Source organism: Lycium ferocissimum, chromosome 6 (assembly GCF_029784015.1).
Source record: "Lycium ferocissimum isolate CSIRO_LF1 chromosome 6, AGI_CSIRO_Lferr_CH_V1, whole genome shotgun sequence".
Lineage (NCBI taxonomy): Eukaryota > Viridiplantae > Streptophyta > Magnoliopsida > Solanales > Solanaceae > Lycium > Lycium ferocissimum.
The window spans coordinates 61,752,688-61,765,639 of record NC_081347.1 but is presented as its reverse complement, the minus strand read 5'-3'; the positions used below and the strand labels follow the sequence as shown (position 1 = coordinate 61,765,639).

Below are 12,952 nucleotides of genomic sequence, written 5' to 3'. Positions count from 1 at the left end.
ATTTTTCATATGCAGCCGCAGCCCTCTCTCTTCTTGATCTCCATTTCCCAATTTCAGCAAAGCTTCAGCCCCTCTTTTCCATACGCTCAGATTTGCTCCTCCATTTTTGTGCAAATCTTTGCTTTAAATAAGACCCCTCTGTCATGAACGGAAGAAAACAAAATACTTTGCAAATCTCTGAAAAAGAATCAATCTGCTCAGATCAAATTTGACTCCAAACGGCTCGTGATTTTTCGTTTTGGAGCCAAAAAATTTGAAATCCGAAACCCTACTTGTATCCTATAAATATGGGCTTTTTAGAGTGGAAAGGGGGTTCTTTTTTCTCGGCGGACTCCCCCTTCAAAACTTGAAAATCTGCCATTTCATACTAGTTTATTCCTAACAAATTGGTTTTCAAAATTATTTTCACTCTTTAGATCTCTGCCTACATTCGGCTGTAGAGGAGATTCATTTGGTTCTAATTGCGTCACCTTGTTTTGAATTCAAGCTTGAAGTGGTTAGAATCCGAAGATCCCGCACCCAGTTCACTGCACTTGAAAAAGGTCGGTGTAATTCCCTCCTCCATTTTTTTAAAATTCGCTTCAATTTTGATGCATGTTGGTGTTCTTTGTTTGTACGCTTACAGTGTTTTCAGTTTCGAGTTGGGTACTGTGTCAAGATTCGTTGTCCGATAGCATAAAATAGGCAGTTAGGTTCGACGTCGCAAAATAGGAAACTATATCTGTCTTTTGGTAATGATTAATGCTTATCAGTATGCTCAGTGTCTCATTCGAAATGAGGTTTAAAACATGCTTTAGGAGTTATCTTAGTCTGGTCTGTCTATGCTAAGCATGTGTTATATATTGGTTTAACCATGATTTATAGGCTGTCTAGTTAGTGTTAATTGTCCAGTCGTTGTATAGTGAGATTTAGATATTGTCATTCTGAAATCTAGTCGCTAAATGAGGAATTAGCTTGAGTTCTTGCCTGTCGTTTGCCTAATGGATGAGCTGTTGTCAGTCCTGTTAATATGGATCCACGATAAATGCTCTCATGCTAAATAGATAACACTGTAGGGAAAGATTAAGTATGTGAAATCTTTGTTTGAATCATGCTGATGCCCCTGTTAAATTATCCCATGGCCGAAACTGTTACCCTACCTTGTTAGCTTATGTTTTATTTGGCATTTTGAAGCATCATGTTTGGTATTTGTTTGGGCAAAATCACTGTACAGAATGTCTAAGCAACCCCTTGTGTTTTGTCAGAGTTTGGGAGTTCTGGTTTACTTGACCATGCTATTGGCCTATTATTTATATGATTTGGGACTGCTCAACATGCTAGTACAAGCTGTCCTGTGGTTGTTTGTGTCTAGTCTCCAACTACAAATGTGTTTATTTATCTCATGTGATCCAAGCATGTGGTAGTTTTCTTTAATGCCTCTGTCTATGATGTCTGTCCATAATCTTGTATTCATAACATTGATGGCAACTTACACTTTGATCACCTTACATTAATTTGAACCTGTTTGTATACTTAATGGTACTGGAAACCCCCTTGTAGACTATCTTAAACTTATTCTTGTATGTCTTATATATTATAGCCTGTTATGTCAAGCACAGCTAGTTGATTAGTTTAACCTATTTAGTTTAAGCATGTCCTTAATCATCGTTTAGTGCAGTTTGTCCAGTTTGAATATATATCCTGTGTTAGTGGATTATCCTATATTAGAATTCAGATATGGCTTTTTTTTGGTTTACAGGGGGGCATACGTGTTGTTTGCTTGAGTATCGGTTCCGTAGTTATTTGCTAGGGTGAATGTAGTATGATAATTTGGTCAAATGAGCTAATAATGCTACGAATGCCTTAAATGTGCTGGACAGTCTGTTTTACATGATGACATGTTCTATTAAAATTGATCATGATTCTTTTTATCTCTTTCCAGTTAAATGAAAAATGGAAATTTTAAAGACACAAAGATCACCCTATTTTTGAACGCAACTGTTTTCCCTTTCAAATGGTAGGATTTCAGTCGGGTTTGCGGGATTAGGTATTGTCTAGGCTTTAATGACTGCTGAAATGATTCTTCCTGGAAACGACTAAAATATGAACTGAAATACGATGATGTTTTACTATAGCTTTAGTACGGTAAGCCACTGACGGTGACGATATTTTGCTACAAATATTAGTGTCCTGCTTTGTTCATATAAGAATATGAGTTGGTAAATGGGCCTAAATGCTCTAAAATCCCTCCTGAACTCAGTAAATATTTGTATGTCATGTCCGGACTTGACGCATCATGAATTGGTGACATACCCTCTTCTTTAGCTATGCATGAGTAACATATACAAAATGTCCTATTTGAATTCCTCAAGTAGTCGGATGTTACGAGTGTACTTAGTCTGGATCATATGCGCTTCGTGTGAGTAAACGTGTATGTTTGAATCTCGGGAATAACTTGTTATCAATGGGGTTGTGTAAACTTTGTGTGCTTGTTGTGAGTATATTTCGTTGGTTATGTATATCTATGTATATTACGGTGAAACCTTTATGAGAACACATTGATAGGGAGGCTAGATCGGTCATTATGGGTCAAGCTTGAACCTCCTCGGTGTTAGCCATGCCTGGGATTCGTGAAATCCCTTGGAACTTGTGCAACATCGGGAGAACGGGGGCAAAAGCTTCCCGATATTGACCTTCTATACATCCTTATGAGTGTGTATACATGAGGTATACTTCAAATAAACATAGAGTATACACGATCTGCAGATTTGTTTGAGTTTATATTTTTACATGTTTAACATTATCCATTGATCGTATACTAATTCTTTTCCTTTTATTTTATGCATGACCTTCGCATACGAGTCCGAGGGACTCGTCTTCCGCATTCGGTGTTGGGCCAAGGCCCAACGAAAATATTATTCCTCTGTCCGATTCTGTCCGTGAAATAAAATGTACGGCCGAGACCCATGTTGCCTAATAACGCGCCTCAATCCGCGACGAGTATGTTAAAATTCTTGGGGGAGCCCGACGACGAATCGGCCCGATCAAAATGAAATTTGAGCCATTGATTATATTTGCTCTTCTATTTTATTTATGTGCTTCTAATTTATATTATGCAGCTAACCCTTTACTTTGTTTTAGATGAATTATAGTAAATTAGTGGGTTAATCTAGTATAATGAGTAGTTAATTAAAAGGAGGAAGTTAGTAGTTAACTCCGTAGGTTTTATTTTTATTTACGTTATCTATAATATCTATCCTAAATTATTTACATTATCTTTAATATTTATCTTAAAATTATTTACATCATTTATAATATTTACTATTACTAGAATCATTAATTTTCAATAATGAGAACATGTGCCTTGAACTAGAGAATTACTTTCCATTTCTTTATCGCCTGGGAGATTTAACGTACCGTGGACATGAAATATATGAATTTAGGCATCGTAGGTTGATTTAATTTCAATTAAGCATAGTTAACAAAAGATAGTTAGCTATTTTGTATTTCATTTTGTACTTCTAAAACGCAAAGTCAATTAATACCTCATCGTTTAGTTTATTTCAAATATTTATTAAAACATTGCACAAACCCGCATTTTCTTCTACCTATATGTAAATTATCATATTTCGTAAATCTTATTTTTGAATAGTATTATTTTACTTCCGTTTAAACTATTAGCAACATTTATAAACTTTATTTCAAATAGCATTCTAAAAAATCTCCTTTTATGCAAATTATTAGTCCCATTTTAAATAGCGTTATTATTTGAAGTCATTATAAGTCACTGTTATAAATAGCATTTAAAATCCTCTTTTATACAAATTACTATATTTTTCTATAAGTCTTATTTTAAAATAACATCACTATTCTCATTCAAAATCTAACATTTATATAAACCTCATTCTAAATAGCATTATATTTAAAGCTTTAGCAATATTTATAAGTTTTTGGCATTTAAGGTTCCCTTTTACGTAGATTATCATATTTTCTATGAGTTTTATTCTAAATAGCATTTTCATTTAAAGCCTTAATAATATTTATAAGTATTATTTTAAACGGCATTATTACATTTTCTTTTAAAACCTTATTAGCACTAACAAACTATTTTCGGAAATCTCAAATATTATATTTGCGTCTTTAGCCCTAATTAATTAACTTAAGTTTAGCCGGTAAACCGTAATTAACAGATCCTAGAGGATGCCTAATCCCTTCCCTATAGGATAGTTAGAACCCTTACCTAGAATTAAAAATTAAGCAGACCATTACGGAGGTTTAGTTAGCTTTACCTTAGTTAATAATTAGGTGTCCTAATTCACCTTAGAATCAATTAGGTGGCGACTCCTAAAATAAAGCAAAAAATAGGAATCTCCAATATGTTGTACCTAATTTAACCCGATCTAAATGGGGTATAACCAAAAAAACCAAAAACAAAACTTTCAAAACTTTTTTTTTAAAATAAAATTAATTTTTTTGGGAGGGTGGGTGGTGCAAAAAAACAAAAAAAAAACTTTTAAAAAAACATTTGTTTTGGTGGGGGTGGGGGGGGGGGGGGGCAAGGGAGGGCGTGGTGGGGGTGGTGCAAAAAATCAAAAATAAAAAAATTTCAAAACTTTTTTTTTTAAAATAAAATTAATTTTTTTTTTGGGAGGCGGGGGGTTGCAAAAAAACAAAAAACAAAAAAACTTTTCAAAATCTTTTTAAAAAAACATTTTTTTTGTGGGGGGCAAGGGCAGGGAGCGGGGTCGGGGCAGGAAGGGGGGTCGGGGCGGGGGGCAAAGTGTTAAAAATAAAACTTGAGGGCAAAGTGTTAAAAAAAGCTGAGGGTCAAAGTAATAAAAATAAAACTGTTGGGCAAGCTCAAAACCCGTTAATCACTAATAAAAAATTATCACCTCTACTCAATAATTAAAACTTGAGTCACCTCCCCTCAATTTTAAAACTAAAAGGTCACCTATAATTAAATGCCCCATTTTTCTGATACAATATTCCTTTGACATAGTAACCCACGCTAGAAGGTCAAAATGTGATTTAATTTCTGGATCATCATAAACTCTTCTAGTAATTTAATTCACATTTAATGAATATCTAGACCAATCAAACACTGCCACGTGACTTTTTATAAAGCTTCATCTAGTCAACTATTCAACCTTAGTTTTAGGGGCATTTTCAAGCCAAAAGATAGTATTGAGGGCATTTTTGATCCAAGTAGGTAGACGGAGGGGCATTTTTGGACCAATAGATAGATGGAGGGTATTTTTGAGCCAAATCCAATAGGTTAGGGGTATTTTTGGCCCTTTTCAGTTTTTAAATTTAACAACAACATCGGTTCGTTCAATTTTAAGACAGCATATATATAAATTTAGAAATATCATAAAATTTGTATTAATTACTTAGTATTTTTCAACTGAAAAAATTGCTAACAGAATGTTTGAGAAAAATCATGGAAGAGTATCTAGGTTCACTGTAAATGAATTTTTTTTTCTTTTTTTTCTTTCTACACTGACCAAATAATTACACACATTTATTTCTTATTTTCGTAGGTGGCTTCCCACACATACTCTTAGACAAAATATATGAATGATAATTACTCCTTTTATGGGGTGAAATTATTTTTTGAGTCGGACCGGGTCTAATTTATGAGGCATGGATAATTTTAGTTCAATGGGTAATTTCGATTAATTAGGGGATTTCCATCCGCTTAATGATATATGTGTATACTTTGACTAACAGAGAGATATATTTGATTACTTTGACTAACGAAGGACAAAATTAATCAATAAACTAAAGTAAAAAGATATATTTGACCCTTTTTCCTATATTAAAACACACCTAATTATGTAGATGATGATAGATCACGTAGAAAATTAGGAACAATAGATAGTCAACTATAGAAACCAAACTGTGGGGTCACACTACTTCTGCACCACATACTTTCCTTATCTCCAAATTTTTGTCATATAACTGGTCCTTTCGTCTAGCAATAGGTGGAAGGTATACAACCAAAGGTTCAACAACTAAAAGGTAATAGTATTATTAGTAACTTGAGATAGGTAAAGATAGGTAAAGAGATGGTTTAAGATGTGCATAATTAAGCACAGATTTCAAGGGTCTGGATTTTCCAGCCTATCCTCCCCTTACTTACACACACACACTTGGACAAAGCTAAACTTCTTTATTCTAATTTTGCTCAATTTATAAACACTTGAAGAACAACTTTTCATGGAAGGTAATCACAAACAGTGTTTTAAAAGGCGGGTAAGACGAGGGCGTTTTTACGCTATCTCGCCTGCGTCCAAGTTTGCGCAGCACGAGGCGTAAGCCCCATGGACATTAATTTTAACATTTATAAATTAATAAATAAAAATATAAGTAAAAAATATATTAAAATTATATAAATCAAAAGAATTAGTATAAAAATGTATATATTTATTATTAACATGCTAATATATGCATGAACTATTAAAAAATCTTAAAAAAGTGAATGTAATGATGCATTAGACAATAATATGACTATGATGAAACATAATTAGAGTTGACAAAACAATACGTCCTAATAATTCAAAGATAAAATTGATAATAATAGTTATTATTTTAAAACATAAAACTAGATACAAATTAATACTCATTATAATACAAATAGTCAAAGTGGAGTCTTCAAAACATTATCTAAACTAGAGTGATATAAAAAGAAATTCTAAAACTAAAAACTATCTTAAAAAGATAAATTGAAGAATGCTAAGAAAATCTTGAAGAAAATAAAGCATAAAGAAGGAAAATGCAAACAAGGAAGATAGTAAGAATTGGAGGACAAAACTATTTGCTTTGTAGTTTACTTTGCATACAAATGTGTAAAGTGTATATGTTACTCAATAAACAATAATGAGAAAAACTTATGAAATTAGGATAAACGATTAGAAAAAACTTTTGACTTTTTGAGATATTTAGTTTGAGAATTTACTATGAGGTAATTACTGGATATTTAACTTTTTTTTTTTAAATATTAAGCAATTTTGGCTCAAATTTGTAAAAGTTTCCGGGGCTTACGCCTCAAATGTTGGGGCTTACGCCTAGGCGAACGCCCCAAGATACTTATGCCCCGCCTGTATGCCTCGGTGCGCTTTTGATACGCTTCGCCCGGGTCTAGCCCTAAAAACGCCTTTTAAAACACTGATCACAAGTTCCAAGTCTTACTTGTGTTCTACTTTTTTTCGATTCTGATAGAATTCAAAGTTGTTACCTTGAAGAAATAAAAAAAGGTTGAATATTTTAACCCTGCTTCTTCCATGGCACTAGCTCAATCAGGAGACGGGGAGGATTGGACAAAAGTAGGAAATTCCGATCTTTCTACTTCCATGTGTAGCTATAAAGTAGTTGTAGTCATGGTTCCATTTCCAGCTCAAGGCCATCTCAATCAACTTCTTCAACTTGCCTGTTTAATCTCCTCATCATATGATCTTCCTGTCTGTTATGTTGGCTCAGCCACAGCTAACCGTCAAGCTCGGGTTCGAGCCAACTCCTTAAATCCTTCAGACATAGCCAAAATCCACTTCCATGACATTCCAACTCCAGAATTTGCCTCACCTCCACCTGAGTTTAGCGCCTCGAGCAAATTCCCATCACATCATCGGCCATTATGGGATGCATATTTGCTTATGCGCGACCCCATTGCTTCCGTTTTACACAATATCTCCTCCAAGTCGAGACGAGTCATTGTTATTCATGATTATTTGATGTCCTCCAATGTTCAGGATGTTTCTTCCTTTCCCAATGCTGAATCCTATGTATTTAATTGCATATCAGCTTTCACTTTGTACAGCGTTTCAAGCTTACGTCGTGGAATGTCTGTACAATTTGGAGAAACGTTGCTTAAAAAGCTACCCTCCCTTGAAGGAGTGATGCCAGATGAAGTCAAGGACTTGATAGATTCTCAGCATCCCTATACGGATATTAGATCAGTTGATATCCATAATACAAGCAAAGTGATTGAAGGTGAGTTTATTGATTTGCTGGCACAAGTAGAAAGTAAACAACAATGGGCAATTGGACCAATTCAGCCTACTAAACAAAATCATATCTCAAATAGCAACAATATATGTTTGGAGTGGCTTAACAAACAACACTCCAAGATCAGTTCTTTATATATCTTTTTGGAACGGCAACTTCATTTTCGGATAGAGAAATCAAGAGCTCGCGATGGGATTAGAACGAAGCAAACAGAAGTTCATATGGGTGTTAAGAGATGCCGATAGAGTAGATATTTTTGCTGGGGAAGCTAGAAGAATAGAGCTTCCAGAAGGGTTTGAGGAAAGGGTAAGAGGAGTAGGCTTAGTGGTAAGAAAATGGGCACCTCAACCACAAATCTTGGCTCATTCTTCCACAGGCGGGTTCATGAGTCATTGTGGCTGGAATTCTTGCATAGAGAGTATTACTATGGGGGTGCCTATAGCTGCTTGGCCTATGCACTCTGACCAACCGAGAAATAGTTTCTTGGTGACGGAAATGTTGAAAACAGGGCTGATTGTGAGGGAGTGGGAGAAACGCGAGGAGCTGGTGAGTGCATCTACCATTGAGAACATCGCGAGCAAGCTGATGGCATCTGAAGAAGGTGATGTAATTAGGAAAAGAGCAGAAGAATTGGGAGAAGCTGTAAGGCGTTCCACAGAGAAAGGGGGTGTTTCTCGTATAGAATTGGATGCTTTTATCGCGCATATCACAAGATAGACTTGCTTTTCACCAGAAATTTCAAGTACTTTGGTTACTTTTCATTCTCATTTAAAGTTAACTGTCACTTGTCTGCTTCTTGTCTCAGACTCGTTTATACTAGCTTATACTCCGTATTTGTTTGTTCTTGGAATGTTCAGTATCGGACTTTTTATGGCTATCATTGAGATGCTTGCTTTGTATTTCTCTCTTAATGATCTTGTATACATTTCTCAGTTGTTTGCAAATGCTAAATTGGATGTATCCATATGTCCTATAGTAAGACTCTATTATGACAAAAGACACTTTGTCCATAGATTCCTATGTCTGTCTAAAGGTTTATTGTGAAACAGTTTTGATACTTGTCCTCTAGAACTTCTTAGGAATGAACATGATTAAACTTTTTTACCTATGTGCTTTGAACTTCTGATATTGCCAGAATCTCTTTTTACAAGAGTCCAAATAAGCTCATATTTTTTTAATAAGAAGTTATTCCTTATATAATCAATAGACAGGAGAGACTAATGTTACTTAGATTATTACAATGTTAGACATGATCAGGTAATAATCAAATATTGATTTCTTTATCTTTCATGGTTATTTTAGAACTTATTTGGCCAAGTTCATGTTATAGACAACTAGATGTAAGAAGCATACGCAAGTGTTATCTACCAGACTACCACCTACTTGAATGTGAGTAGACAGTATTCTCCGCTCTTAATTAAAAGTTTGGGATCGAGCCGTATGAATGAAGATATCCCTGAAACATCGGTATTTTTTTTTCCTTTAAATGTGTCCAACAAAAAAGGTTTAATTGAACTCTCTTCAATACACTTAATCATCCACTACCGATTAAAATTTAACTTTAATTTCTACTCTTACAACCCACCTTAGGACTAAAAGTCTGTTTGGTCAAACTTTCAAAATTTGCTTATTCTGAAAAGCATTTTTTGTTAGAAGTGTTCTTCAAAAAATTACTTTTAGAGAGTAACAATTTCAATTTGATTAATCAATTTTAAAACATTTTTCAATATAAGAGCGCTAATTTATGTTTGGCCAAATTTTTAAAAAGTGCTTGGATCAGTTTATGAAAAATAGTTTTTGCTACTATTTCAAAGCACTTCTTTATTTTTTTTTCCCTGAAAGCTTGGCAAACATCCCTGTCTTTAAAATAGGCACTATTTTTATATAAACAAAGCAATTTGGCTCTAGAAGCTTGGCCAAACAAGTAAAAGGGTAAATGTAAGATTCAATGAACCCCTTGCTTTGCCTTAGAAACGCAAATTATTTACGGTATTGGAATGAATAGCTCTGAGTACAGCAGTAAGTAAATTTTTATAGCCAAACGTACTTGATTAATTGATTGAAATTCAATATATTGTTTCTCATCGTAAAAAAAAAAAAAAAAAAAAAAAACTGAATTTCTTACCAGTCTGTCCGCCCATATCTTTTCAATAACTTAAACAAATATTTGAAGATTACTTAAAATAAGTACTACTTTTTTTATCAAATCGACTCTAGCAGCTATGAGCAACACCTACATCCAGAGTAATAATTTTGAAGGTAGGAAATTAGGTACTCGAACCCTGCTACCAAATGATGTCAGTTCCAAATTAGAACTCAGACTAACTCCTCATTGCTTTTGGATCTTTTTCTGGTCAACAAAAAAATAAGATTGGCTCATTTGCCAGGTACAATGAACATAGTGAATGAATAAGCATTATTGTCGATCGTTTGTATCTGTTTGAGTGCATCAGAAGTTCATATATACTGATTAGCTCATCCATTGATGATGCCAAGGGCTTGGAGATCCAAAATATTAGTAATTTATGCACAATAGAGACCAAGAAGACAAACACTCTATAGAAATATTGGAGAGATTGTCTGCTCCACTCAAGGAACTAATCATCTCTTGTTTCACGCACACAGCAAATTCTGCCTACAAAATAAAACAATGTTGTAACGTTTTAGCCAAGATGTTCAAGAATATCCCTTTCTCTTTCTCCATTTTTGGTTTCCGGAATAGGGGGTAGCATAACTTATAACGTCTTCTGAAGGAAGTATGTAAGGAAGAGGCTCCTCAGGTTTAACATGCAATCCAAAAGCATCTGCATACCTTCCAAAGCTCTTTATCCCATCTATGTTTACATGGCCTGAAAAGGCAGAGCAAAGGAAAGTATCATAACGATATAAAAAAGGAATGATCTTTAAAGTCAAATGCTGTGAGCTAAAGGAGGACGAAGAAAACCTGAAATACTAGCACAAGTAGCTTCTATGGTTGGCTAACGGAAAAGCCTTGGCACTGATCCTTTTGGAATTTTTCCTTCAAGTTTTAGCCTTCTATATGCTTCTCTCATGTGAGACGGCCTGATAGGCCCTGTATCCTTCCTCTCCGCCATCACCATTCTAGCTGGAAAAAAGAATTTCCAACAAAGATACAGCATAGTGAATACTTGGGAGTGATTGATGCACTATAGCCCTTAATTTGAAAGTGTGAACTTCGATGAGTTGTCGATTGTTGCCATTTTAGTGCTTTTTTTAGTGGTCAGTTTATGAGGTTAAGTGCTTAAATAGCTAAAGTGGGCAACGTACTCATTCGTGGAAGATTCTATGGATGCTACTACATTTTACCCTTTAATCAACGAACCAACTATGCCTCACTGGAAAAGATATTTTGGCTTCATCTAGTATATCTAACATAAGGTTGTTAATGTCTACCAACCTGTTTCAACAAGCTCACCAATAAACAATTTTGCTATACCAGACACCACAATCGTCATTGGGATAGATATCTTTTGAATTTCAGTGATACTGGTCAGTAACTGCATAAACAACATAGGCGAAGTGATGACGTATAAACAAATGTTACTGGGATTTTTTGCACGTTAAAGTCATCATGAGTTGAAGCGACGCAAGTTCAAAAGAAATTATGTTAAGGATAAAGGGATTGATTTTATTAATAAAAAATGGTTACAGAGTCTATAAATAATATTAGCGAAGTGGCGGAAGATTTGAGGGGGGAATGAATCAAAGAAGCATGAGTTTCGTCAAAAGTCAGTAAGGACCCAGAATACGATAACTTGTACTTTTGGGTGAGATTAGGACTTTCCACATCTTAACAAGTAATGACATGAAGTATTTGAATTGTATAATGATCTCTTGTTAATTTGGAAGTCAAGTAGTTGTAATACAAAAATCGACAAAGGGTCGCAAGTTAAGTTTGAAATTTGGGCCAAGGGTCCGGAGATTTTCTTTCTTCTCAATCTACTTGGAGTTACGGGTGGTCAACCACCAAATCGAAGGTCTCTGAGTTCCAGTTTCCAGATCATTTTACGGTTCGTCGACACGACATCCAGAGTAGATAAATATTCACATTTCCGTCCAAGGATATACAGACTGCATGAACAGTGCTCTAGGTCCAGGGCGCCTTATTCCTTTCTTTACAAAAAAAAGACCCACAAATCAGATTGGAACCTTATTTCTCTTCAAAGAACAAACCCTAAACACTCCTATACTCTCTCAAACATTTCTCCATCAATCATAAGCAAATCCAAAGGCTAATCAAGTAACTTTGCGTAAGGAATCACGTAGTAATGTTAGAATCGTTTCTTCGTTGTTTCGCTTTTCGGAATAAATCTTCAACTTGAAGAAATCGTTTTTGGATTGATTCTGGGAATCTAAGGTATGCTTTATCCTCTTAATCTTAATCATCTCCTTATGATTCTCAAGTATTTAATCTAGAAATCTAGATAAATCACGACATGAACCACATGAACTAGTATGGACGAAATTGATTGGTTTAGCTGATTTATGTGGTTTAAATGTATTTTTTTTTTTTTGGAGCTGAAGGTATGGATGGATTGATAAGGAAGAGTAGGAGTAAAAGAGAAGAAAACTCGGGTAGTCTTGAATGAAGAAATTGAACTACAAAGACCCCACGAACTTACCCCGCTTTTTCGAGAAATGTCCATTGAGTATTTAAAGCTAGAAATTGGAATTATCCCATATTAGTTAGAGGTAGGGGACGTTAAGGATTAATTAAAAAAATATAATTGGGAGGTATGTAGGGTTTTATTCTCTTTGTGGAGATAGATTTCAAAAAGACCATTCTTGAAAAATTGAGAAAACTCCCCCTTGATCGATCGCTTTATGATAATTTGGGACACATACTTATCATGACTTGAAAAATTTTATCCACTTTTTTTTATTGATTAAAAAATTCCGTTAAATTGTGGATTTGTCCCCCCAAAAAGGTTAAGCTTTCCCCTTT

At 34.6% G+C, this 12,952-nt stretch overlaps 1 protein-coding gene and 1 pseudogene across 1 annotated transcript in view; both read left to right on the top strand.

Annotated features, from left to right (window-relative positions):
* The first annotated feature begins 6,111 nt into the window (after nt 1–6,111).
* LOC132059956 (zeatin O-xylosyltransferase-like) overlaps nt 6,112–12,952 on the top strand; it is a 20,485-nt gene continuing 13,644 nt past the window's right edge. The window contains exon 1 of the mRNA XM_059452802.1: nt 6,112–6,208. The gene's annotated coding sequence lies outside the window, so the exon portion shown is untranslated. The remainder of the gene's footprint in view (nt 6,209–12,952) is intronic.
* LOC132059957 (zeatin O-xylosyltransferase-like) lies at nt 7,225–9,000 on the top strand (annotated as a pseudogene).